The 27,080-nt window shown below is 34.3% G+C and overlaps 2 pseudogenes; both read left to right on the forward strand.

The window, feature by feature from the left end:
* Positions 1-3,252: 3,252 nt before the first annotated feature.
* LOC149550307 (cysteine-rich repeat secretory protein 38-like) lies at positions 3,253-4,000 on the forward strand (annotated as a pseudogene).
* A 1,409-nt stretch (positions 4,001-5,409) lies between these two features.
* Positions 5,410-27,080, forward strand: part of LOC149550308 (antimicrobial ginkbilobin-2-like protein) — a 37,131-nt pseudogene continuing 15,460 nt past the window's right edge.

The raw sequence follows: 27,080 nt of genomic DNA on the forward strand, positions 1-27,080 counted from the left end.
TAAAAATTTGGAATACAAGTTGGTGATCAACCTATCTCATGTAATTTTAGATCCCCTTGCTTCCAAGTTTCTTAATAGAGGCCTCCATCTCTCCTTGCTCCATTCTGCGCATTGATTTTCTTGTTGAAATCAAGAATGTGTTTCACTATTTGTGTACCGATGTGGCTAAGGTTGTTAGGCAAGATTGTGTTGTTGCTTTAAGACATGCCAAAATACAGAAGTGCAACATCCCATGTTCAAAGTTTCTTTCCTTTAAGAACCTTATTTGTAACCATGGCCTTGTAGAGATAATAAATGTAATGCTACTTTAATTTTGAAGAAATCTCACTACACTACTAAGATGAATGACATTCTCTTAGATACTAGTAGCTATAGGATTGCTCCACACAACCCATGTAGTAAAATCTTGAAGAAGGTCAAAGTGGCTATTGCCAGCTCTTCTTTTGACAAAGTCACCAAGACGCGTCTCTTACCCACCAAAGAGTTAACTTCTTGTATCTATGGTATCCCAAAAATTGAAAAAGCCAACATCTCGTTAAGGCCCATTGTGGATACTATAGGTTCTCCAACCTACAAGCTTGCTTCTTTCTTAACCAAACTTTTATCCCCTCATGTTGGAAAAGTTGACTCCTTTGTCAAAGACTAACCATTTTATCAAGTTCATCAAAGATGTCAGATGTGACAATGGTGACATATTGGTTAGCTTTGATGTTTCACTCTTCACCAAAGTTCCCATTCCTAATTCTATTGATATTATCAAGCATAAGGTTAATGTTGAGGTTGCCTCCCTTGTGGAGTTGTTCTTGCAGTCCACTTTCTTCTCCTTCCAAGGGGTCATTTATGAGTAAGTGGATGGCATTTCCATGGGCTCACCCCTCTCCCCACTTATCACCAATCTTTATATGGAACAATTTGAAGAAATTGCGCTACGATCTTTCTCCCTTAAACCAAAGTGGTGAAAATGATATGTGGACAACACCAATGTTTGTTGGCTCCATGACCATGAAAAATGTGAAGAGTTCCATGCCCATCTCATCAATTTGGCATCATGCATATCTTTCACCAAAGAGGTTGACTATGATAATTCTTTACATTTTCTTGATATCTTGATCTAGAAGAAATCTGATGGATTGTTGTGGCATGGGGTTTTCAACAAAGCCGCTCACACTGATTGGTATCTTCATGCAACTTCTCACCACCACCTGGGCCAAAAAATTGGCATTATCAAAACCCTTTCTCTAAGAGCCTATCAAATTTGTGATGAAGATAAGTTAGACCAAGAGCTTTTCCACCTTCATCTTATCTTTAGATGGAATGACTATTCTGACAAACAAATCTCTAGGGCTTTCTACCAAGCTAGATCCTTCACTCACTCCACCTCCCATCCTTCCACCTCTCCCCAGGATACCTCTTTGTTTATGTCTCTTCCTTATGTTGCCAGAATCTCCCACAAAATTGCGAAGATTCTAGCGAAAAATAGTATTCATGTGGCATTCAAGCCATTGACCACCTCGAAGAATTGTATCCCACCGCTTAAAGACTCAAGGGATGTCTTTCTAGAATCTAATGTCTATAAGGTGTTGTGCTCATGTGGCACACCTTATATAGGTGAAACTGGACGTTCTTTCAACACTAGAATCAAAGAACATGCAACTAACATCAAGCATGAGCGTGTTATTAAATCTACCTTGGTTGATCACTCCTCAAACACTAAGCATCACATCCACTTAGAGGACACTCAAATCATATGCAGAGAAGACAACTTTTTTAAACGGAAACTCAAGGAGGCAATTGAAATCAATAGTAATCCATCAAACCTAATTGGGATGATGATTTGAGCTTGAGAAACTCATGGAAACCTTTTTTATCTTCCCTTAAACCTCCCCCATACCATGGTCATTCCCCCTAGCTCTAGTGTGCTTTTTTTCTCTCTTGTTCCCTTTCTTTGGTGTTTTTTATTCTTGATCACCTTTCCCTTGTTTTTCTTTCTCATCTTCCTTGTCCTTCCTCCATGTTGAGGATCTTTTGGTGTCTCCCCCCACCCAACCCCTTTTGTCTTTCCTCTCCCCCTCTTGCATTTTCCCCCCCGCTCTCTCTTTTGTCTTTCCTCTCAACCACCACTATTCTTTTTGTTTGCTCTCTCTCTCTCTCTCTCTCTCTCTCTCTCTCTCCCCTCTTCTTTTCTTTCTTTGATTCTTGGTCCCTTTCAAGTGTTTCCTCTCCTCGTTCCTCCTTCACTTTATTTATATTTTAATATTCATTTGCTTGTTCACTATTATGTCGTTTGTTGTTTTCTTTTTTGTACTCTTTCTTACACACACACACACACACACATATTTATATTCTTGCATATAAATATGAATAGGGCTCTCTCTATATATACATGTATACATCTATATATATATATATATATATATATATAGAGAGAGAGAGAGAGAGAGAGAGAGAGAGAGAGAGAGAGAGAGAGAGAGAGAGAGAGAGAGAGAGAGAGAGAGAGAGAGAGATTTTTGTATTTTTAATTATTTGTATATATAAATGTGTGTGTTATTTGTACATAAACATGTGTGTTTTATTCCCAAAAAACTGATAGAACACTTCTTTTTTCAAAAGCTGCACTAATATTTTAATCAACCAATGTAAAAATAACTGGTAGCACAAGTAGTTCCGGGTCAAATTGTTTAGCGGATGCTTCGTGTAGCAGCTAAGATTTTCTCGTTTGTCGAATCCAGAAAGGAGGGGGTGGCGGCCATGGCTTTGCTTGAAACGAGATATAACCAAAAATGATAACTTTGGGTGAGATGCCACCCACGGCTTAAACATCACACACTCAGCTTAATTCCTAGACCAAAAGTGTTAAATAGTCAAAGTTGACTTTTTTTTCCCAAGCTTAATTCTTCCCTTAGTATGTGATGTTTAAGGGTGCCCGAGATGCCACCATACTGAACCTGATCAAGTCAAAACAGTCAGCGAGTCAACCGTAGTCCCACTTTTATAGAATGAAAAAATCGACTGGATGGGGGTGGGCATCGATCCACATGAAATGTTTAGCGAAGCCCATGGAGATGGAAAAGCTTTGACATAGCAAGGCACTGACTCTGTGGATTTGAGGTGCACATTTGAAGATTCTATGGATTGAAGTCAATTATTTCGGCGCACTTACAACCGGTTCATACTCCACTCATTTTGGATCTATTTATAACCCGAATCGCTCATAGCGTTCAACCACATCTTCTCTTCTAAAAAACAGCAAAAATGCATTTCTCAGCAACTGCATCAAAGACAGTGTCGCTATACTTAGTGGCTTTGCTAGTGTTGTGGACAATTACGGCTGCGTCATTGTCGACAGAAGGCAAGATATACACACTATGTAATGTGGCAAAGTACTCAAATGGCTCCAAATTTGATAGGAATTTAGGGGCGCTCTTTAAAACGTTGACGGAGAAAGCAGCGTACGCAGGCTTAGCCGGTTCGGTTTACGGCGGGAAGCCGAACCAGCTGTCTGGACGGCTTCATTGCAGAGGAGATTTGTCTCCCGCCGACTGCACCGCATGTTCCGGGGAGGCAGTGAATGCCATCCGCGGCGGCTGTCCCAACGCCGTTGGCGCCCAGGTTCAGCTGGAGCATTACTTCCGTCGCTATGAAAATTACAACTTTCTCTCGCAGCTGGACACAAATCTCATCTACGAACTCATCAACGTCAATAACAATACGGACGTTGACTTTAATGATAACACTCATAGTCTTTTGGCGGTTCTCTTAAGAAAGTCTCCCTGACAGCCCTATCAAGTTCGCCATGGGATCGTTTGTTGTTTCTTCCAATTTGACCATCTATGGAATGGAGATGTGCTGGCGAGATATGTCCAAGAAAGACTGCGCTGCCTGTATTTCCAAGGGAATTGAGAAGCTGTTTGGTTGCTGCAGCGAAAGAGTGGGTGTTCAGGTGTTCATGGGTAGCTGCACCCTGCACTATGAGACCTACGACTTTGCCAAGCACTATTAAGACTTTCCCCCAGTTATACGACTCACTTTTTCCTTTTTTGTATATGTGGTCAGCATGGGAACGTACTCGCCAAATAAAGTAATAATAATAAGAATAATAATAAAACAACAAGTGAGATCGTTGTTTGACCTAAACAAAATATGTGTTGCAGGAATTTTCCTTGAGTCTTCATAATATTCTTAGATGGGTTTTTAAAGTAACAGAAGAAGATTGTTAGAATATACAGTGACAATAGATATAACTATCTGTGTGCCAGAAGATATATAGATATTAGTAAATTATTTACTAGCAATCACATCTTTTTGTTTACCTGAAAATATATTGAAGATTAATTTGGAAAAAATATAAAATGGAAGAAAAGTACATATAAATTAGGTCCTCTAAATATATTTATTTACTATCTAATTTACATTTATGCTATATCTCCATGCCATGCTTATTACATAAAGGTGAAGTTACTAGTTTAATCCAAATAGTTTATATTATGTATTTTTATAGAAGTTATTCCCAAGAGTTCTATCAATAGTTGAGAACATTTAAAATGTCAAGACAACCATTGAATAGATTGCAGCCACTCATTTCATACTCTACATGGATTCAAAAGTGTTCTTCTCGAGCTTGAAGCTTGACCACCCTCATATAAATTAGCATTTCATTAGTCACTTTCATTTGAAGGTTGCACATTTTCACCAATTGAATCCCCATACTATGATGAAGAGGTAAGGAAAAAATGATAAAGAGGAAGACAAAGGTGAAGATGGAGATAAATATGGAGGAGAGGGATAGGTAGAGAAGAGAAGGGTTAGATAAAGAGATGAACAAAGGGAGTAGATTGAGATAGTAGAGATAAATATATGTAGAGGAGATATAAGGAAAGAATGAGAGGAAGAGATCAAAAATAAAAATAGAGAGAAGCACTAATATTAATAATATTTTGTAATAATTTTAACAAAATTTTACACATTTTCTAAAATAGGTGGTTATATAATTTTATTAATAATGTATTTTTTAAAACCCACTTGGAAGTAGTGCAAGGCATCATTTTCTTGCATTCTTATCCTAAATGCATGCAAATTTTGTGTGTGTAGGTGTGATCTATGCAAACCATCCAAGGAAATATAGATAGTAATAAATGGGCATCCTTGTTGATCAATATTGTGTATGCAGACTTAATGCTATTTAAATTGATTCGACTTTTGATTCATTGATGGTTAAGTTTTATGCTCTGAGTAAGAAAAATAGATGATTTCACTTGTAGTGATCTATCAATCCACTTTCCTTTGAATATATATAAATTTATACATTTTGTGAGGTGAGAAACCAAACAGGCATTCTCATATGCAAGTTTGGTTAATCTATGAAGTTCTGTTCATAAATGAGCAATTATGTTTAGGCGAGGATTGTAAGAGATGTTGTCACTGGTAGCGCTGAAAGGAACAATGATGTCTCAAAGGAACAATGTCAGATCAGGTTGGATGAATGTCGATCTCTACTAATCAGATGAACAATGTTGCATATTGGAAGTCGCTGCAGATATCAATGGTCTTCGATGTGAAAATGTTTCCTCGTTATTGGTTGTATAAATTTATCAATGTTCAAACCTAAAAGATTATCACAAATCACCTGCTCATTAATTTCAACTTGAATTCAAGCTTTAATTTTGTAAAAGCGTTGACGGCGTACGTAGTTCGCCACGTTAGCAAGGATCAAGTTTGGAAAATCCCGCGTAATCTTTCGTCACGGGTTCAAATTATGCTTAGAAGCTTCTTCGAATTTAAAAGGTATGCAACAACGACGTCCCTTATTGTCCGGAAAAACTTGATTGATAGGAAACATTATTCATCTACTATTATTGATCAAAGGTATAGCAAATATTTACTATTTAGCATTCAATTAAGGAAATTCTCCCAAATTGTAAGATTTATTAGTATGGTTATCAGTGAAGAGTTGTAAGCACTCAGTCAAGATTGGTATAATTTGTAAAAAGAAATCAAGGAGGCTAGGTGGGCATTGTTGGAGTTGAGGAAAGCCAACTCCGAAGACGCCAAGATCACCTGCATGCGAACCTGTCAAAGAGAAGCCATAGAAGGGGAGGAGCATGGAGCACGGGCAAAAACCCTAAACGGACATGAGAGACACCATGAATGCAAACACAACGAGAAAATGTATTTACAATAAGAAATGATGTTCGATATTGTTATGTTACAATGAGAGAGAGCCCGAATATAAAGAGCTCATGGAAGCTTGTAGAACAAGCTGGAAGGAGGTAGAGGACAAAAATGACAACTCAGCACATATCCACAAAAAGTGGAATATGCTAAAAAAGGAGAAAACTCCCGAGTTGTCAACAACTAACCACTACATGCATTAAATATAAAATATTAAATAAATGCATGACCTAAGTAAGCTTAAGCAATAGAATAAATAATTAAATATTAATTATTTACTCTAACACCCCCCCTTAAGTGCAACTTAGGGAAATGCCTTAAGCTCACAAAGCTAAGATGAATGCATAATGGGTCCCGGCAACGAGGCCATTTTAGGTACCCAAGTACAATGCAAGAAGATGAAACCTCTGTAAGCAGGGAAAGAGAGAAAACCACATGGGAAAAACCCTCCCCTAAAAAGAAGTAAGAACCCAGTGAAGAGCTGAAGAAGTCTCCAACTAGGGAAAATGTCCCCTAAAACAGGAACAATGAGTGATCATGAAGAAGCAGCATCACTGAAGCATGAAGAAGTCGCAAATCTGTCAAACTGCTGATCTGAAGAAACCTCCATGGAAGAAGAAGGCACGAGCCGAGCATGTCTATATGGTAGATGATCCATCTCACCGAAATGCATAGGTAGCCAGCCACTGCAATCGCCTTGTATGTAGGATCAACCACTGAATACATAGTTCACACTATCGAACCATCGAACCATGGATGCATTAGAACACAGCATAATCCCCCCTTAATGCAGACGGGGTGTGATGACAGGCAACTGAGAAGGTGAGCCAAAATCTTCTGCAAACGAACCAAGAACGAGGAGAGAGGAAAAGAAGTACAGACACCGATAAAGACACGGTCTAACTGACTCTGCATGGGCTAATGTCGTGGAAGGGACACTCACTTGACAAAGGGAGAATGCCTAAAACAGCAAACAATAATCCCCCCCCATGGTGCTTTATGAAAATAGTGCAAGTACACCTGACTCAAAACAACGTTCATGACTCCCAGAATGAAAAAGTGACAATTTATCTCAGTGCGAAATAGAAAAGTGCTTCAAAAGGATAGCTACAATGATCAAAAATGAAAAAGAGCTGAACCAAAAGAAAGTACAGCTGAAAAGAAAGCAAACCATGCCAGGAAAACGATCCTCGGGCCTAAAATACTCAAAATATCCACCATAGAGCAGAAACGCCAAAACTATGATAGAAAGAGAAGAGGCCAAAAGTGAGGAAAAAAGACGACAGTTCTGAAAAGTTGAGAAAACCAGCTTTCCAAAAATATAAAGTTTTCCAAAAACAGACATGGGACGCAAAAGATATGCATGCCGGAGTCAAAAACAGGACTTCGGACTTTAACAGAAAAAATGAACAATAAAATGCATCAAAACCTAAAAATACCTGCACCAAAATCTCCGTCTCGGAACCAGCTTTTCGGCGCTTCTTTCGGATCGGAAAAATACCTCCGTATGCAAGAGTTATGGCCAAAAAACCACAAGTAGGTCCAAAAGAGAACTTGAAGGAGAGTGCAAGGCAGGTTGATGACATCGCGCTAACGTCAGCAAGTCATGCGATTAAATTTGACGGCTTGGAGGCCGTCGCCGAAAAAAGTGCCACGTGGCAGTACGGACGATGACGTGGCAATGATGTGGCAGGGGTGACGTGGCGGGTCCACGTGGCAATTTGCCACGTGGCGCCCATGCCACGTGTCACCCCCATAGTGGCCTACTCGGCTGACATTGCTGCAGAGTTGGCGCTAACTGGAGGCGGAGCTGTCGGGCGGCGGAACTGGTGGAGGTGGCCGCAGGGGCGGCGGAGGCAGAGGAGCCGCCGGCGGGGGGCGGCGGACGGGCAGCGGCCGGGAGGAGGCCGGGGAGCGGGCGGCGCTGCCTGCTGCGGCTGCTGCGGGCGGCGCGCGGGTGGCGCGGCGGCGGCGCTACCGAAAACACCATTTTTAAAAAAAAATTTACGCTCTGCGTCCGTACGATCTGTACGGCAGCGACCTGGAAGCCTCAAAAATTTGCCAAAATTGCCCTGTCTCCAAAAACGAAAAGCTTTATATGAATCCTGACTGCAAACGGCCTTCTGGATCCAATGGTGATGTCTGTTTGGGCTGAAAGTGCTCCAAAAATTGCTGATCCCCTGATTTGAAGAAAAAATGCACAAACAAACTAGGGTTTGTGACTTCAAATCACGGCTTCAAAATTTCTTCAACAAAGCTGCAGCAGGAAGGCTCTGATACCATGTTGGAGTTGAGAAAAGCCAACTCCGAAGACGCCAAGATCACCTGCATGCGAACCTATCAAAGAGAAGCCATAGAAGGGGAGGAGCATGGAGCATGGGCAAAAACCCTAAACGGACATGAGAGACACCATGAATGCAAACACAATGAGAAAATGTATTTACAATAAGAAATGATGTTCGATATTGTTATGATACAATGAGAGAGAGCCCGAATATAAAGAGCTCATGGAAGCTTGTAGAACAAGCTGGAAGGAGGTAGAGGACAAAAATGACAACTCAGCACATATCCACAAAAAGTGGAATATGCTAAAAAAGGAGAAAACTCCCGAGTTGTCAACAACTAACCACTACATGCATTAAATATAAAATATTAAATAAATGGATGAGCTAAGTAAGCTTAAGCAATAGAATAAATAATTAAATATTAATTATTTACTCTAACAGACATATCAGCTATGTTGGGGTAGGCAGCGTCTTCCAAAATTTATTTCTTTTAGGTAGTTCATCCTTCATATGTAGATCCTACTAGGGGACAATCTAAATAGGATTGGACTTGGATTTGACCGTTCAAATGCTTGTGTTGCAATAATTAAGAAATGATGGATGACCTCTTATTACATTATGATTTCACAATAGAATGATTGGTTTCATAAACGTAAAAAAAATGGAAGGACAAATCCCATTTGCAAACTCCCAAGGTTGGAAAATTAATTAGAGGAAGTCACTTTACTATAGCATTTGTAGGAGTGTTCAATCTATAGTTATTTGGGAAATTTAGAAAGAAAGGAATAAGCACATCATCAAAGACAATGAGAAAAATTCTAGGAGAATTTGTAAACAATTTGAGAACTCAATCTTAGAATAGCTTAGCATGGTGGAAACCAAAGTAAATTTTTCTAACATTCTTACAACCTTGATGACATTTTGATTGAGATCAACTAGAACCTCATAAATTTCAAGCATATTATTGGACCAAAATGTGTTAATCCTTCCACATCGAGGGAAAGTCCAAAGCAATGGTTGTCTCCTAATGGTTAAACTACAATATGTAATCATTGGTCTCTTTTATTTTCAAAGCTAAAATTCCCCCATTTTATCTAAACACTTCACTATTGACCTTGTTTCTCCTACCACACATCTAGTTGGCCCAACTTTTTAGGAACCCACATTCAAACATCATTCACCTAAAGTTCAAAAACTTGTAACTTTACAAATTGTATCAACCCCTTAGTGTTATATGGTTAGGAAAAGACCCAAATTATATAACCTTCATAAAAAGTTCAAAGCATTGAACAAGCTCTTGATTTTCAAAAATATAGATCTCTCGCAAATGGTCAATTAGTCAAGGAAGTGATGAAACCTAGCTTTTTCCTAACTTGGTACTTAATTCATGTAACCCATCAACTCTCTTTTTAAATTAAACAGAACGTCTTTCAAGGAATTATCTTTTCAAATCCAAGAAAAGTACATCTCTTAAATGGAAAGTAATGAAGTTAATTTATTGAGGTGGAACATGATTTTAATACATAGAAATTTAATAAAATAAAATTAGTTCACAAATCTAGGAAAAAGTTCCCAAATAATTAAATTGGGTTCCCCAAAAACGCAACAAAATGTGTGTGTGTGTGTGTGTGTGCACGCGTGCATGTGCGTGTGCGTGTGTGTGTGTGCGTGCATGTGTGTGTGTGTTATGGTTAGGTAGAAAATTGAACTATCTAGCCTTCATAGAAAGTCCAAATAATTGAACAAATTATTAATTTCTAGAAACGTAGATCTCCTGCAAATGGTCGATTAATTGAAGAAGTGATTAAATGTAAGTTTTTCTTAGTTGGTATTAATTCATGTCACCCATAGACTCTCTAAATAAATTAAAGGGAACATCTTTCAAGGCATTATCTTATTGAATCCAAGGAAAGTACATCTCTTACGTGGAAAGTAATGAAGTTAATTTATTGAGGTGCCACATGATTTTTTTAAAAAAAAAATTGTACTATAGGGTAAGTGCACAAAAATGGGGAAAAGTTTTCAAATACTTAAATTAGATCCCATAAAAATGAAATAAAATATGTGTGTGAGTGTGCACATGTGTGTGTGTGCACACGTGTGTGTGTGGGGACGCACACATGCATGTGATAGTTTGTATTTCTCAAGCATTATGCTTGAAAATTTTAAGAAATATCATGTACATCTTATAGCATGTGCTTCCTATGTAAAGTTCCCAAATAAAATATGAACATTTAAAAAAATAAACCTTCTAAATAAGAAAGTAAATCTAGAAGGCCCTACCAAGTCAATTCCAGACTAGGACCATACATTATGCAACATTTAAGTATTTCTTATACTCAAGTTATATTTTATGTATATACCTTTAGGGTGTTTGAGAGTGGTTTTAATAGCTTCATATTGTTCAAGATAAACATTATAGGTTTTGAGGGTCTTTAAGTAGTTTTAGTCTTGGTAAAATTTTAGGAATCAAGTCATTATCATTAACATGAATCCCAATGGACTATTGAGTATAACCTTAATCCATTCACTTTTTCATTATCATTTAAAGATTGTTTCCCATTGTGTCGATTATGTTATTTTTAGTTTGATAGTTCACATGTATGTTTAACCATACTAGGTGGGGGGGGTAGAGAGAGAGAGAGAGAGAGAGAGAGAGAGAGAGAGAGAGAATTAATCATCATAAGACACAATATAATGTATTAGACCCCCTTAAAACACATTAACTATCATAGACTCAATAATTGGTTCTAAGTGGTCCTAATGTATTGTAAGGGATCATAATGGGTCCTAACTAGTCCAAAGAGAACTTAAAACCCATTGAAACCTTTTATTATGCATTATGACCCATAAGGACACACTAGAATACATTAATACACCTTAGACTATTTTAAGGAGTGTATGACACACTAATGTTGTTAGAATTGGTAATCTTTCCTTGGTTGTATTTATTAAATGGGATAAACCAAGGTATCCCTTATGTTGTTTGTCCTCTAGTCCACATGTGAGAACAAGTCTATTTTGTAATTCCTTTATTAAGGAAATAGTTATTCCTCCTTAAGAGGATTATGACACTTGTTATGCACACACTTATGAATGTGGCAATCATTCACTTGGGAGTTACAAATAACTCCTCTTCTCATCTCTTTATAAGAGATGCTTCTCTCTCATTCTAAACACACAATCACTATGTAGTTCTTGTAATGAGCCAGTGGCTCCATTTTCTCTCTTCTCTCTCCTTCTTTCATTCTTTAGGCATTTGCCTCATTCATATTATTCACAAGGGGTTTTCTTTGCTTTCCCCTTTCAAATCTTTGTCTCCTCTTGTTGATTCATTGGTGGTTGTTCATTCTTTCACTCTCTCTTGGATCTGAGTTTATGGTAACTATTTTTACAAACTCTCTTGGATTAATTGTTAATTCTTTTATTTTAGTTCATTTCAATGTTATTATTTCTAACATGGTATCAGAGATACTAATCCTTGTTATGAGTTTAGTGATAAAGGGTGGAGCTTGTTTTTTTTGATGTAGATATCTTTATTAAAAAAATTATTATTATTTGCTCTTGTTCCAAGTAGCATTTTTATTCAATTTAAGCATAATTATTTATATATATATATATATAATTATATATTTAAAATAAAAAATATATTTTATAATTTTCTAACATTTTATTTTAGGGAACACTAAAATAATAATGAATTACATTATAGTCAATTAAGTTAAATCCTATTCATGATTTTTTTTTAAAATAATCTTCTATATTTAATCTTTCATATATAGCATTTTTTTAGTGTGCAATTAATTTTTTCAAAAATCTTACACTAACACACTATATTATTATTTTTTGATTAAATCAAAATGTATTATTTTTTTGATAGTAACACTTTAATAATCCTAAGTGTGATTATATATATTTCTAATCTACAAATACTAATTTTTTTTTGTTTAAACCTATTCATATTTCTCTTGAAATTTATATATATTATAATCTATATCTTTATGAGATTTTGCAAATATTTAGAAACTTTTTTCCCAAAGATCCTTTTCAATTTCCTTTCAATTTTTTTTTGCATCTTTCCTTGAAATCTCCTATTTTATCTCTATTTCCCAAATCAACTATCTATTTAGTTTGTATGCCTCTCTGTTAGCATTTTTTTCATTGCATTCTCTTGGAATCGTTTCATATTTGTTTTTTCATCTGCAATTTTTTTTCTTGGTGTTTTATTTTTACTTGCAAGTCTTGCACCTTGCTGTTGCATGATTCACCCCTGTGGCTTGCACTTTGTTGTTTTTCGTGAGCCTCCTCCTGCATTTTTCTTGCCCCTATCACATTAGGTCTCTCCACAAGTGAGCAGCTCTTGGCTTGGACTTGATAACACTGTGTCCTTCTAACTCGTGTTTTTTCTTTGCATGGGACATTGAAGATTTTAGGTTATTTGTTTGCATTTCCTTTTAGCTTATTGAAGTTGTCTTTGCAGCTATTTTTTAATTCTTGTCAGTCATGCTTTGATTTATGGTTGTCGCCATCCATCTTGGATTTGTTGTTGCCGGATGTTGTTCCTTTTGACCCTCTTCAACCGCCTCCTTCCTCTCTCTGCTGCATCCTTCAAACTTCTTCCAAACCCTCAAATCTGCATGCGTTTAAGCTCTCTAGATCTGTATGTGTGTGCCCACACCTTTGCTTATACTGTTAATGGGCAAGCCGATTTTGGCCTGATCTGACTGCGTCAAAGTAGGAGATTTTGTCTCCCTTTTGCATTATGTTTTTCCTTGCTCCATCGCAAACTCAACCACTTCACCCTCAGCCAAGCTCCTAAAGCCATTAGCATGAAGGAACGACTGGCGAACGAATAGATCTTCACCGTTGCCATCAGGAGTGATGTATCCATAGCCCTTCTGCGTATTGTACCACTTCATCATCCCAGACTGTTTATCCGCCATTGTTATTTCCATATTTTGTTTAATGAAACTTTGGATTATATTTTGGGATGGTATTCATGGTCATTTCTTTAATCTTTGTACTTTGATTGTTGTTATTATAGCAATCTATCATTCATATCGGTTCATATTATACTTTTTTTCTATGTTTTGATTATTAGTAACCTTTGGGCTCTAAATTAATGACATCATAGCCTATTTCCTCTAACATAATAGTTGTATTAGATTTTCTCATAAGATTCTTTAATTAACAACAGATAGTAGGGATCTTCATTGTCTTTTAGATGAGTGCTGATATAACGTCTTTTATTTTTTTCTTTTTTCTTTTTTTTTTTTGATTGTTTCATGTTAAAGGTTTTTTAGATTTAGTATATCTAAGCAAACCTTAATCTAAAGTTTTAACTTTTTTTAAAAGGAGTTTAAGCTATTGATTTATTAATCTTTAGCCATTAACCTTTCAAAGGTCTAATATAATTTTTTGAGTTTTTTATTAATAAAGTAGTTTAAATTATTATTTTAATTATTGATTTATTAATAAAGTTTTATTTTCATTTGTCATTTATCAAACTCGTGTCTTTATCATTAATTCATTTATAAGCCTTCTAGAGAGGTCATAACGTAAGTTATAAAATTGATTTATAATTTTACGTTTGACATTCTTATATTCATCTATAACTTATAGGTTTGGCATTCTTATTATTAGTTACCTAGTTTTGTTTAAACAGAATTCATATTAGTTAGATACTTCTAAAAAATCTCCTTTTAAGTTTCTATTTTAAGATTTTGCAGATTCCTTAATAATTAAATAGCGGTTCTGCATCAATTTGATTCCTTATGTTGTAGGATTATTATTCCTCTAACATTTTCTTGCAGGTCTGCATTATTATTCGCTTTTAACAAAATCTATTTTTAAAGTTATTCTCTAACAAGTTATTTTAACTCAAGATTAATTTTTTTAGAATACTATTCATAATATCACGAGAAAGAATAGTTATCATAACCAATTCTTGCCTAATCCTGTTAACAAAGTTAAAACATCTTTTCCTATGTTAAAATGAATGCATGTAGGCATTTAATTCAGTAAGTTTTTTTTTCAAATAAAATGAGTACATAAATGTTTATGTTCTTTCTCTCTCTTGCTATCATGATGAAACTTAAACCTATTGCATGCCTATTTTTTTTAACCCTCTCCTCTGGGCCCAACCCCCTACACTTGATTAATAGAACCCACCAACTCCACTATAATCCCTATATTGTCATCCACAAAAGAAGCCCTCATCTAAGGATGAACCCTTCGATTTTCACAATATCAAACCACAACTAAGATTGCATCAAATAATGCAAATGCCCTACCCACCATGTCCTCTAGCAGTAGCCCTGCAATATGAATCATTTCCCTTTCAAAATACAAGTGATTCCTTAGCCTCAGTCCTATCCTCATTGTATCCAAAAGAGCCATTTGTACCTTATCCTCATCAAACTTCTTGATGGGAATTATTCCTCCCACCCATGCCTTTGAACCATGCAATGAATAACCACTGATTGCCTCATCTAGTATGGCTGCATTCAGAAAAGGTGGATTATACATACCTCTTATATCTTCATCATCATCCTATACTCAGGTAACATATCATATATGTTTGAGTACAATATGGACGATATTTGTGTTTGATAAATAGGACGCAGTGCTCTTGGCCTCAACACCCCATCTCCTATTATGCTCCTTATTGCATGCTCCACCTCTCCAGGCATTGCTTGAAATAGTTCATCAAAATCTCCTCTCAGGTATGTTGACTCCAGCGGAAATTCTCATGTTAAAATGGGAATCATCAATTAGAGATTCAACACTTTGTGATCCATTTCCTCTCTACAACTTGCATTAAAAATACATAAGGAATATAAGGTTTTTTTCATGACAAAAAGATACTTTTGCATGCACTACTTTTATATGCTTTACCTTCAACTAGAATCAGCTCGACTAAAGTTTTTTTTTGAGTAAGACTCTAAATGCTTCTCTCTACTTCATTCTCTTTGTTTGCATCTTATAGAAGTTTGATTACATTGTTGACTACCCAATGCATGTTAGCGGATTCTTTTTTGGCTTACTTGCAACTATCTATTCTAGTTATATTCTTTTGTAACTACTAAACTTTTCTAATCATTGCTTTAACATCTCTGTTCATGTATGCACAAAATTAAGAGTATTTTAGTTGTTCATGTAAGATGCTTTTTCGGCTTTTATCATTCTAAAATTCAGTTATGTTTTTTTTTAACAAAAAAGAGCACTCTATTTTGCTTTGGCAGTCATTACTAATTATTGTGATTAGATTTAGTTATTTCAAATTTATCAAAAATTAATATTTAAGAGATTTTGTCTTTATTCAAAATGTTCATTCTACTTGATCTATATATATATTTTAAGGATCCTCTCAATATTGTGACTTATCATTTACATATATTTATTTAAGTATATATGGGTGCACACATATATACCCAGATAAATATATAATTTTATGACTATAATAATTCAGAAATTGATTTATACCTTCACAAATGAATTAAGTACTCATGTTTACCCTCAATGGAGTTTTATACCTAACATACATATTTTGTTTATTTTGATCATCCTTGGATCTCTGCATTTTGAAAATAAAGTTTAATTCATTTTGATTGGATTATGAGTTATCTTACACATTTGCCTTCGACTTTATTGTGATATTTTGATCATTCTATGCCCATGTTGGAACTTTATGGTTTTATACCATTGATATACATGATTTATTTGATATTTGTTTTGAGTTGCATAGGGAGCCAATTTTTTCAAGGATAACTATGTAGGTCCCCTCAGTATAACGGATACATAGTTTCCTTATCTGGCCCGTGGAGTATACCTTCATCCTATATTGGTGTGCACTCATTTTATATGGAGTTTCCCTCCATTTGGTTCTATTGGTCCCACTTTGAAAGATTAATATTTATATGGAGTTTCCCTCCATTTGATTCTATATGCTCTACTTTGAAAGGTTGATATTTATGGAGTTTCTCTCCATGTTGTTCCATTTTGTTCCTCAATGTGAGGATGATATTTTATGGGGATTTCCCATTTCAATCTCTTTATCTCCTTGGTGTATGCTCCTAGTTTTAATTTAGCCATGGTATGACTTCCTACACTTTGCTCATTTTTGAGTGTATAGGTGACGAGGCTACCATATCTTGGAGCACTCCAATATTGGAGACTCTATTTGAGAAAGTTGTTTTGACCCATGATGATTTTTTTTCCTCATGGAAATGAAGTTGCTTGTCCATGATGGATTTCCAATTTGAAGGCAATATGTTGTTACACCCTCATAATCCATTCGTTTGAGTATCCTAACAAATCATGATAATACTAATTTGATCAACATGTCTCTCTTTTAACTTTATTTTCATATATTAATGTGATAATGATCTGCATACTTTATTGCTTAGATCATGAGTCATGCATGTTATGGATTGATCACCCATTAACTTGCAATGGGATGATTCATTAAGTGGACTATCTATATCCACGTGATTGATGCAATATTGATACAAGTATCATTAGTTGGCCTTGTCTGTGGTCATTTGTGCATTACTATAATATACTTTTCATGAGAGCATTGATCAAGCTTTTTACTCAATTTGTCCTTGTTGACAATTTTTTGAGCATATAATTTAACTTGATATCAGGTTATCTCCATTTCTTTGTGGTAACATGTTGTATTTTCCTCATTGTTTCTCTATGAGAATTTTATTATCCTTATTCAAAGGATTTCTAATTTGCATATAAGATGAAATACTTCTTGTGGATAGTTGTCTTGTTTCTTGTGTCTATGTTTTTCAGGTAATCCATCCAACACATACAAGATTTGGTGTACTTTAATGACCTGTCCACTTCTCTCTTGGCTCTACGAAGATCTACATACACTCACAAGAGACCTTTTGCATCATTGAAGATCAAGTTGCTGCTATTTAGAATTTCATTGTTAAAATTTGGGTTTAATACCCTTTGATGTAATTTCCCCAAGTAAAGATTAAAGCGGGGTGTTAGAATTGGTAATCTTTCCTTGGTTGTATTTATTAAATGGGATAAACCAAGGTATCCCTTATGTTGTTTGTCCTCTAGTCCACATGTGAGGACAAGTCTATTTTGTAATTCCTTTATTAAGGAAATAGTTATTCCTCCTTAAGAGGATTATGAAACTTTTTATGCACACACTTATGAATGTGGAAATCATTCACTTGGGAGTTACAAATAACTCCTCTTCTCATCTCTTTATAAGAGATGCTTCTCTCTCATTCTAAACACACAATCACTATGTAGTTCTTGTAATGAGCCAATGGCTCCATTTTCTCTCCTCTCTCTCCTTCTTTCATTCTTTAGGCATTTGCCTCATTCATATTATTCACAAGGGGTTTTCTTTGCTTTCTCCTTTCAAATCTTTGTCTCCTCTTGTTGATTCATTGGTGGTTGTTCATTCTTTCACTCTCTCTTGGATCTGAGTTTATGGTAACTATTTTCACAAACTCTCTTGGATTAATTGTTAATTCTTTTATTTTAGTTCATTTCAATGTTATTATTTTCAAAAAATATGTTCTATTATGTCCTTATAGGTGTTGTCCTAAGGGGTTTTAAAGGGGCCTAAGTGGTTCTAAGAACCCTTAGGGCCAATTAAAATCCCAAATAATTACAACTAACTAGTAATCCTTAGAAGACATTAGCCATTGCAAGATATAGGTTATGGTTCTAATGTGTCTTATCAGGTCAAAATGTAGTTTTAAAACTAGTATGACACATTAGAAACCATTAGGACACATTATACCCCATTAGGATGCATTAGAACTCATTAAGACCCCTCAAACCACATTGAGGGGTTTATAACACACTAATGTGTCCTAAGGAATCCTACTGTATCATAAGGGGTAGTAATGGACCCAAAATGGTCCTAATACCCCCTTAAGAACCATTAACACTCATTAAAATGTATTAGGAGACATCAAGAAACATTGGAACCCATTAATACCCCATAGAACATTTTAAGGGTCATAGAAGACACTAATGGGTTCTAATGCTCCCTAATGGTTCTTAATGTATCCTAGGGGTCATAATGGGTCCTATGAGGTACAATGACACCTAGAAATTCATTACAATCCCTTGAAACATATTAGGTCCCATTAGGACTCTTAGCAACCCTTAGAACACATTAATCATCGTAAGACCCACTTTATGGCTATAATGTATCCTAATTGTTTACAATGGGTGCTAAGTTGTTCTATGAAACCTTAGGACCCATTAGGATCACTTGGGACATATTTGTACCCATTATAACTCATTAATACCCCTAAGAACACATGACGCGGTGTGGGACACACTAATGAGTTCTAATGTATCTTAATGGGTTCTAATGTATCCTAATGAAGTTTAATGTGTCCAATGTGGTTTTATGACCCCTTAGGAAAACTTAGGATCTATTAGGATATATTTGAACCAATTATGACACCTTAGATTACATTAAATTGTTATAGGACACACTAATGTGTCCTAAGGGATCCACATGTATCGACAAGGGTTATAATGTGTCCTAAGTGGTCCAAAGACCTCTTGGAACCCATTATGACACCTTGGAATGTATTAGGACACATTAGAACCCACTAATACCCCTTTGGATGTATTAATGGGTATACGGCATACTAATATGTATAAGTATGTCCTAATAATTTCTAAGACATTCTAATGGGCCCTAGTGTACTCAAAGGGGTCATAATAGGTCCCCATATGTCCTAAGGGACTCTAATGGATCATTACTAGATTTAAGCCCCATTACAACATATGATGACCTATTACAATGCATTCGAACCCATTAGGACACATTAGAATCCTAAGTTATCCTAGGATACCTTAGGACCTTTTATGATTCCTTTACACCCTCTCAAATATATTAGGACAGATTAGGACCTCTTAGAACACATTAATATTCATAGGAAACTTTAGGCTTCTAATATTTTCTTACAATTCTTAATGTTTCCTAAGGGGTTGTAATAGATCTAGGTTCCTAAGACAACTTAGGACCCATTAAAACCCCTTAAGACACATTAAGACCTATTAGGGCTCATTGAAACCCTAAAGTATCCTAAAATTATTAATATGTTCTAAGGGATCCTAATACATCCTAATGTGACCCAAAGGGTTTTAGGAGGTGATGATGGGTCCTAAGGTTTCCTAGGATCATTGAGAACATATTAAAACTCCTTAGGACAAATTAGGACAAATTATCACACATTACAACCCTAAAGTATGTCATATGGTGATTCATGTTGTTCTAATGGGTATTAATGGGTCATGTGGGTTCATAGGGCCAGTTAGGACACATCAAAATAATTTTGGAAACATTAGGACAAAATAGGGCACATTAGAATCCATTAGTTTGTCCTATGACAATTAATGTTCTCTAAGGGGTCTTAATATTTCCTAAGGGGTCCTAGTTGGTCCTAACATTCCCTAAGGGGTTGTATTAGGTTATTAGGGTTTCTATAAGTACTTAAGAAAAATTATTACCATTTATGATACATTTGAACCACATAGGACCTTAAAGTTTTTTCGAGAATAATTAATTTGCTCTCTCTCTCTCTCTCTCTCTCTCACACACACACACACACACACACACAAAACGTGGTTAACCATACATATCAATAAAAAAGATCACCATATAATAGATAATACAAAGAAAAATATTAAAATAAATAATCCATTGGGAATCATGCTAAATTTAATCTATTGCTTTTTGAAATTTGGCCGAGTATGAAATTTCCTAAAAACCCTCACAATATAGTATCTTTATCTTAACTCCCATGAAGTTGAAACCATTCTCAAACATCTTGAAAGTATATATATAAAATGTAACTAAAATATGTAACTTATACTAAAATGTCCATGTTCTAGATATGGTACTGGTGTTGGAATTGACCTAGCATTGTGTCCCTCCCTCAATATATTTTATAATCTCGCTATAGGGAAATATTGTGTGATTTTCTTACACTGTTTCCCTATCAATTGGGACTTTGTACCTCTTTTATTAGTTTTCTTAAAGCATTTCCTATTTTGATAGAAGATGTAGTGTTTGAGAAAATCCTCTCCTAGGGCCAAATTCCACTAGGTTGAGAGGATTTTCTCCTCCCAACAACTAGTATTTTGTCCCTCATTTTACACATGAAGATAACATAGGTTGAAACCATTGAGGGATCTAATTGGAAAAAGATTCATTAGAAAAGGATTCTAGAGATAGAGGATATAATTTTTTCCTCCCAACCTCACATTTTTCTATTCTCCCAAATATTTATTTAATTTTAATTAAATATAAAAGGTCTTTTCTTAGATTAATAATATTAGATGGTTTTTTTTTTAGTTGATTATTTTTTCTGGGTAAGTTGGGTTGGCCCCTTATGACAAGTCACCTCTCACCCTTACCATCTCCTATATAAGGGAGGTTGATCATTTACTTTACAACTTTCAAATGCCCACTAAAGTCTCTTTTATTTTTTAGTTTAGACTTAGGTTTTACAAGTGAGGGAGATAATGACCACAAGGTATTTAAAATTTAAAAAAAATTGTAATGCTTCTTATTTATTTTCTTTATTATGGAAACATTTTATTAAAAGAGTCACAATTAGTGCTTTGTTTTTAAATTATGATCTCCCCACCTTTATTTTTTTTTTAAGTTTTGAATTTCTTATTAAATAATTGATATATCAAATTGAAATTGAAAACTAATGTATTTCTATTAAGTATCATGATGATTTTAATTAGATTATTTCTTTTAATTTGAATTCTTATTTAAAGTGGTTATTAAATTTTATTGAGTAATTTTTTATATAAAAAAATTTAAATAACATTTTTTAAATTTTCTTTATTTGGAGAAAATTTTAAAAGGCCATTTATTGATTTACTAACATACCAATTAATAACCTCTATCTTATTAATTTGAATTTGAATTAATCAAAATGATTTTGATTATAGAGGTCTAATAAACGGATTTTGTTTTGGCAAAAGGAAACATATTGGGAGCTAAAGCTAGAGGCCCAAAGAGGGAGAGGTGAGGAGATTCTTGAAACTACAAGAGGATGTAGGGAGATAGTTCAAACTTGAGTACGTTCGGATGGGAAGAATCATCAATCATCATAGTGTAATTCAAATCCCAATTAAGATTAAGAAGAGATCCTAGAAAGAAGAAGAATCAAAGCTATATCACAAAGTTCAAGAGTACAACAAAATTGATGTCAAGATTATATTTAAAAATAAAAACTCAAGTTGGACTATGAGGAAAAGGCTTTTAGAAGATGGAGAGAATTCAAAATATGAATCAACTTGGGGATGAAAACCATCATATTATCCTCAAGAGATCAATAGTATTGGAAGAGAAAATCAAAGTTAGAAATTTTGAGTATCAAGAGATATTTTTCTCTTCATCAAAAGGATTAAATAGTTCTATAGTAGAAATGTGATGAGGTGGCACCTAGAAATTTCTTCCAATTATAAAATTTTACTTTTTAAGAACAAGAAATCACATCATGCCAAGAATATAATATTCTCATTGGTTACAAATAGATTCTTAATTTTCTTATTGGTCCACAATGTGGTGTCCACTTGTAATTGGTTGTAAATCCAAAAACCCTAATTGGATTTTTTAGTCATTAATCTTGGCCCTTGATCATAATTGGTCATCCTTAAAAAGACAATGCCTTCTCATTCATAATCCATTAGTTTAGGAGGTGTGGTTAGAGAGCTAGAGTAGAGTAGGATAACTAAGGGAGATACTTGATCAAATTATTGCTATGATGCTTTCAAAGTAATGGATATTTCATTTTTTGTTCTTCAAGGTAAATTAATTTTTATTTCTTTGAAGTGTTGCATAGTTTCCTCAATCTTTCACTTGGAGAAGATTTATTTTTATGTTGAAGTAGTCTAGTTGGATGAAAGTATTTATGGATATTTATTTTATTGAATCTAACAAATCAAGGTCATATATACTCTTGGTAATTGTAATTGTGCCTTGTGTTTTGGGCCAATAAGAATAATTAATCTCAATTATTGTTAAATGTTTGGTCATCTTCTAGTTTATATAATTGGAGAGAGGATATCAATGTGAAAATATTTTGTGTACTCCTTAAAAGCTTTCACTAGATGGGTGTAGTCACTAATTAATCTTCATCTTGTAGAGTCCAATTTCATGCATGATTTATTGCATTCATAGTTAGAAGTACAAGTAGAATTAGAAATACAAGTTATAAGTTGTACTTGTAGTTGAAGTGGAAGATTTGGAAAACAAAACTACATTTTATTTGAATATTGTTATGGAAAATCTTTAGGAGTGCAATAGTTGATACCCTTGAATGAATAACATAAGTTACATTGTGATATTTAGTGTATAACATCATAAAACTAAGCAAAGTCTATAAACCTTGAATTTATTTAATGATGTTAATTTGAAAGCTTGGCATGAGAGATGGATGAACCTATAGAAAGAGAGTATTGAGTTTTTGTTGTTTCATCTTGAAATAATAGGTATTTCATTTTGTATGTTGTAATGGAACAAAACTCTCATCAATGTAAATTGGCACTAGAGAGAGAGCACAAAAAGTAAAAATAATAATAATAATTCATTCATGGAATTATCACCAAGAGTGGGATTTAAAATTTATATTTCAGATGTAATAGATCTCTCTAAAATTGAAAAAGACCAAAAAAAAGGTAAAATTTTGAAAAAAAGCCAAAAAAGCCAAAAAAAAAAAAAGATAAAGGAAAAAGTAGGTCGGGGCAAGATGTTTTCCAACGGAAATGCATTTGGATGTTCTTTCCATTTGATTTGAGTTAAGAAAATGATTGCACTGATGTGATTTATTCCAACTTGCAAAATTGGTGGTGTAGGATACATGATACCATAGAACTTGAGCAAACACATTATTTATATTTCTTTTCAGAGTGGATTTAGCATTACAAGGAATAAATCATTTTTAAGATCTACAAAAGTTGGTGATTCTTGCTAATATAAAAGAAGAGTTTCTTGAGTTAAAAGTGGATATCATTAGGAACCAAAGAAGTGGATATTGAGGAAATACTTGGTGTATTTTACACTACCTCTCACATTTAGAAGCTATTTGTCCATCTTGTCAAGACACTATTGACTTAATCAAGTTTCGAATGGATTAATAAGATGAAATGTCAATGATGGGTGGTAAAGATTCCTTTCATCTCCCAAGTTGGATATCAAATAACGAAGGAACCCATTACTCAAGTTGGGAATTTAATGATGGAGAAGAAGACAAATTGCAACAAGGAAGCATTGTAAATTTAACAATCAAGAAAACTAAGTTGAGGATCAAATTCCAACAATTACATCATAGGTATTATTATTCCTTGTTGGTGATGATCTCAATGATCATGATGTCCATTAAAATAATTTGGAGACCCTAGCAAGGCTGAGACCAACGATAGGGCATGGACACAAGATATATAAACCCATCAAACCCAATCACAACAACATGGATAAGTTGAACCACTATTAAAATTTGACAATAAAAATGTCTTTGATCCCTATGCAAGGATTGAAAAGGATTCTTAATATTTTATTTTATAAGAAAATAAAATATAATGTGTTAATAAATACCTCCTTTAATTACTCCTCATATTTAAAGGATATTACATGTTAGGAAGTAAAGAAAATACTTTGAATATCAGACAAAAGGATGTATGTAAAATCCATAAGTGATTATTCAATTAGAACCACTGCCACAAAAATAAGGTGTGCTAAATAAGAGCATGACATATTAAGTTGTATATTGTAATCCACCCTAGATTTGTGCTTAGGAGTTGAAGAAGTAAAAATGGAGATGGAGGTAAGTATTTATTCATTTTTTATTGCTATACTCTTATGTGAATATGATATTTAAGTAAGAATTTATTGGTAAAGATATTTAGTATTGATATAAAGAATAGATTAGTAGATATGGGTTACTCATTGTTTGAATAAGAATTTATTAATCATATTTAGTTATTTGATTAAGAAAATTATATGTTGACAAATATATAGAAGTTGGAATATATGCTTATAAGTTCAGAGTATAAACATTTATCTATATTATTGGAATGATCTTATGAAAAACTATTTATTATTTTTAGGAGTTAATGTAGTCTCCCTCTTATTTCTATATAAAATAAAATATATTTTCCTCATTATTTTCCCTTTAGAATTCTCTTGTATGAAAATGAGGATTGATATCAAGTTCAGAGGGAGCTTAACACTCCATCAGAAACATTAATGAATGAGGAACTTAGGTGATTGAGATCAAGAGAGAGCTTGATATTTTGTTAGAGGTAACCTTGAAAGAGAGGGAGTAGATAGAGAATATTAGTTAGTTAACCTTTGGGGAGCTTGATCATAATAGTTTAGAGGGAGTAAACCATGTTGAGATGGATTCCCCAGTGATCAGTAAATTCTAACAGTCAAGAGGACTATGGTTTGTTACTATGTGATATTAATTGACCTACCCCCTATGTACATTATGAGGAAGTGTTGACTTCTAAATTATTATCACTTGTGTTTGGAGAAGCTATTGAAAGGTGGCAAACTTACAATAACTTGTATCATGATATATATTTTTTGTGTAAATGTTAAAATAAATGATGAAAGGCCGTATCTTATAAATCAACAACTTGGTGTTAGATGTCATTAATTTGACTATCTTCAATTTGTTTGTTTAGATATATTTCAAGTGCTTGGTGAATATCTTCTCTTGATATCCTGAATTACCACATTAAGTACTTGGTGAATATCATTAGATTGATGTTCAGATAGGCCAATACTCATGTTAGCTAATATGATATTAAAATTGTATTTGATGAATGTCATGTGTGAAATTTTTTGGTAGGCCAATACCCATGTTATATCATTTTATGGAAGCCTTCTAGTCTAAGATTTATTTGTTGTATAACTTCCTAATATTACTGATAGTGTAATATCTTGTGTTTTTGTAGGGCCCATTTTTCGTTGCACCAAAAGCCATGACTTTTAGTGAACATGGAACACCACATAATTAACCACCGATGGGTAGGGGAGTGCATCGCATCACCCAACAATCTCCCCCTCAACGCACATACCAAGTGCTTACGCGGGTCGGGATGGCACCGAGAAGATTTGAACCCATGACCAGGCCAAAACCAGGCTCTAATACCAATTGTAGGGCCCATTTGCCATTGCACCAAAAGCCATGACTTTTAGTGAACATGGAACACCACATAATTAACCACCTATGGGTAGGGGAGCGCGTTGCATCACCCAACAGTTTTTCCTTTCTAGAGGGAGTGTTGATGTGTGGAAAGTTTAGTTGGCTAAACTTTGTGTTATACATTTTGAGTAAGTGTTATACTTAAATCATGAGAATATGCATCTTCTAAGCTATACAATTGAGTGCTTGGATGTCATTAAATTGGTTGTTTGAGTTATTTATATAGATGCATATTGGATATTAGGTAAGTATGCATTTTGTGAGACTAACAACTAAGAGCTTAGATATCATCATCTCAATTATCTTTGGGTTGTTTGTATAAATACATACTAGGCATTTTAATAACTAAGAGCTTAGATGTTATCTTATTGATCACCTTTGGATTATTCAAAATATTGGTCATCATTTCCCTTTGATTATCAAAATTTATTTATCCTTCTTGACTAAGAGGGAGTGTTAAAATTTTAGTCAATTCAAATTCCTTTATCCTTTATATATTTGTGTTCGTCATATATTAGATATAATTTATATATGTAAGCTTATTATTATTTGAGAGAAATTAATATAATAATTATATTATATGTGTGTGTGTGTGTGTGTATTATATATATAAATGAAAAAATGAATATATTATGATTAATATCAAGCATCTGATTATCAAATTGACATGTCCCATGAAGGGACATGTATATTAATGTCCTATGCTCAATATAAATGGGAGAGGTAGTTACATTTGAAAAACACATACTTGATATTATGAAAGTGTTAGTACATTTGCAGTGATCTATAATTTTCAACAACAACCAAATTAGGAGTCTAGATCAATGAGCACAAATTAATTATCTGTATATCCAATCATGTCATGCCAATATCCATGGAAACATAGTCTCTTTCATGAACCAATAATCTACCTTTCAAAGTGTCCAACTTGTCAGCATAAAATAGTCAACCAAAATCCTCCACCATGACTATACTTGGTAACAATGTCTCATCCCTTCTACATAAAGACACAATAGGAAATCATCTGACTAATGGCACAAACATCCCAAATCTAAGTCACCAATATGAATATGCATTAATAATGCAAGATCAATGGGAAAAGGCAACTCATATCCAAGTTATAAATATGACTTGTAAGCATAGACCACTTGCAACATTGCACAACTTGTAGAGGCAACAAGTCATCATATGTGTCCAAATCAAACACCAATAACAAATTCATCATGAGAAAAAATTTTAATATAAATTGAGTATGAAATGATCTATCAAATATAAAAACATATAATTTCATAAACTCACAATGTTGCCATATTCAATAGATACCATAAAGAACTCAAATCAATACATTACCTAATAAACTATGCCAAACCTGCACTATATCTGAACCTAT

Source organism: Cupressus sempervirens, chromosome 7, assembly GCF_028749045.1.
Source record: "Cupressus sempervirens isolate cs-2001-9-10 chromosome 7, ASM2874904v1, whole genome shotgun sequence".
NCBI classification, from domain to species: Eukaryota; Viridiplantae; Streptophyta; class Pinopsida; order Cupressales; family Cupressaceae; genus Cupressus; species Cupressus sempervirens.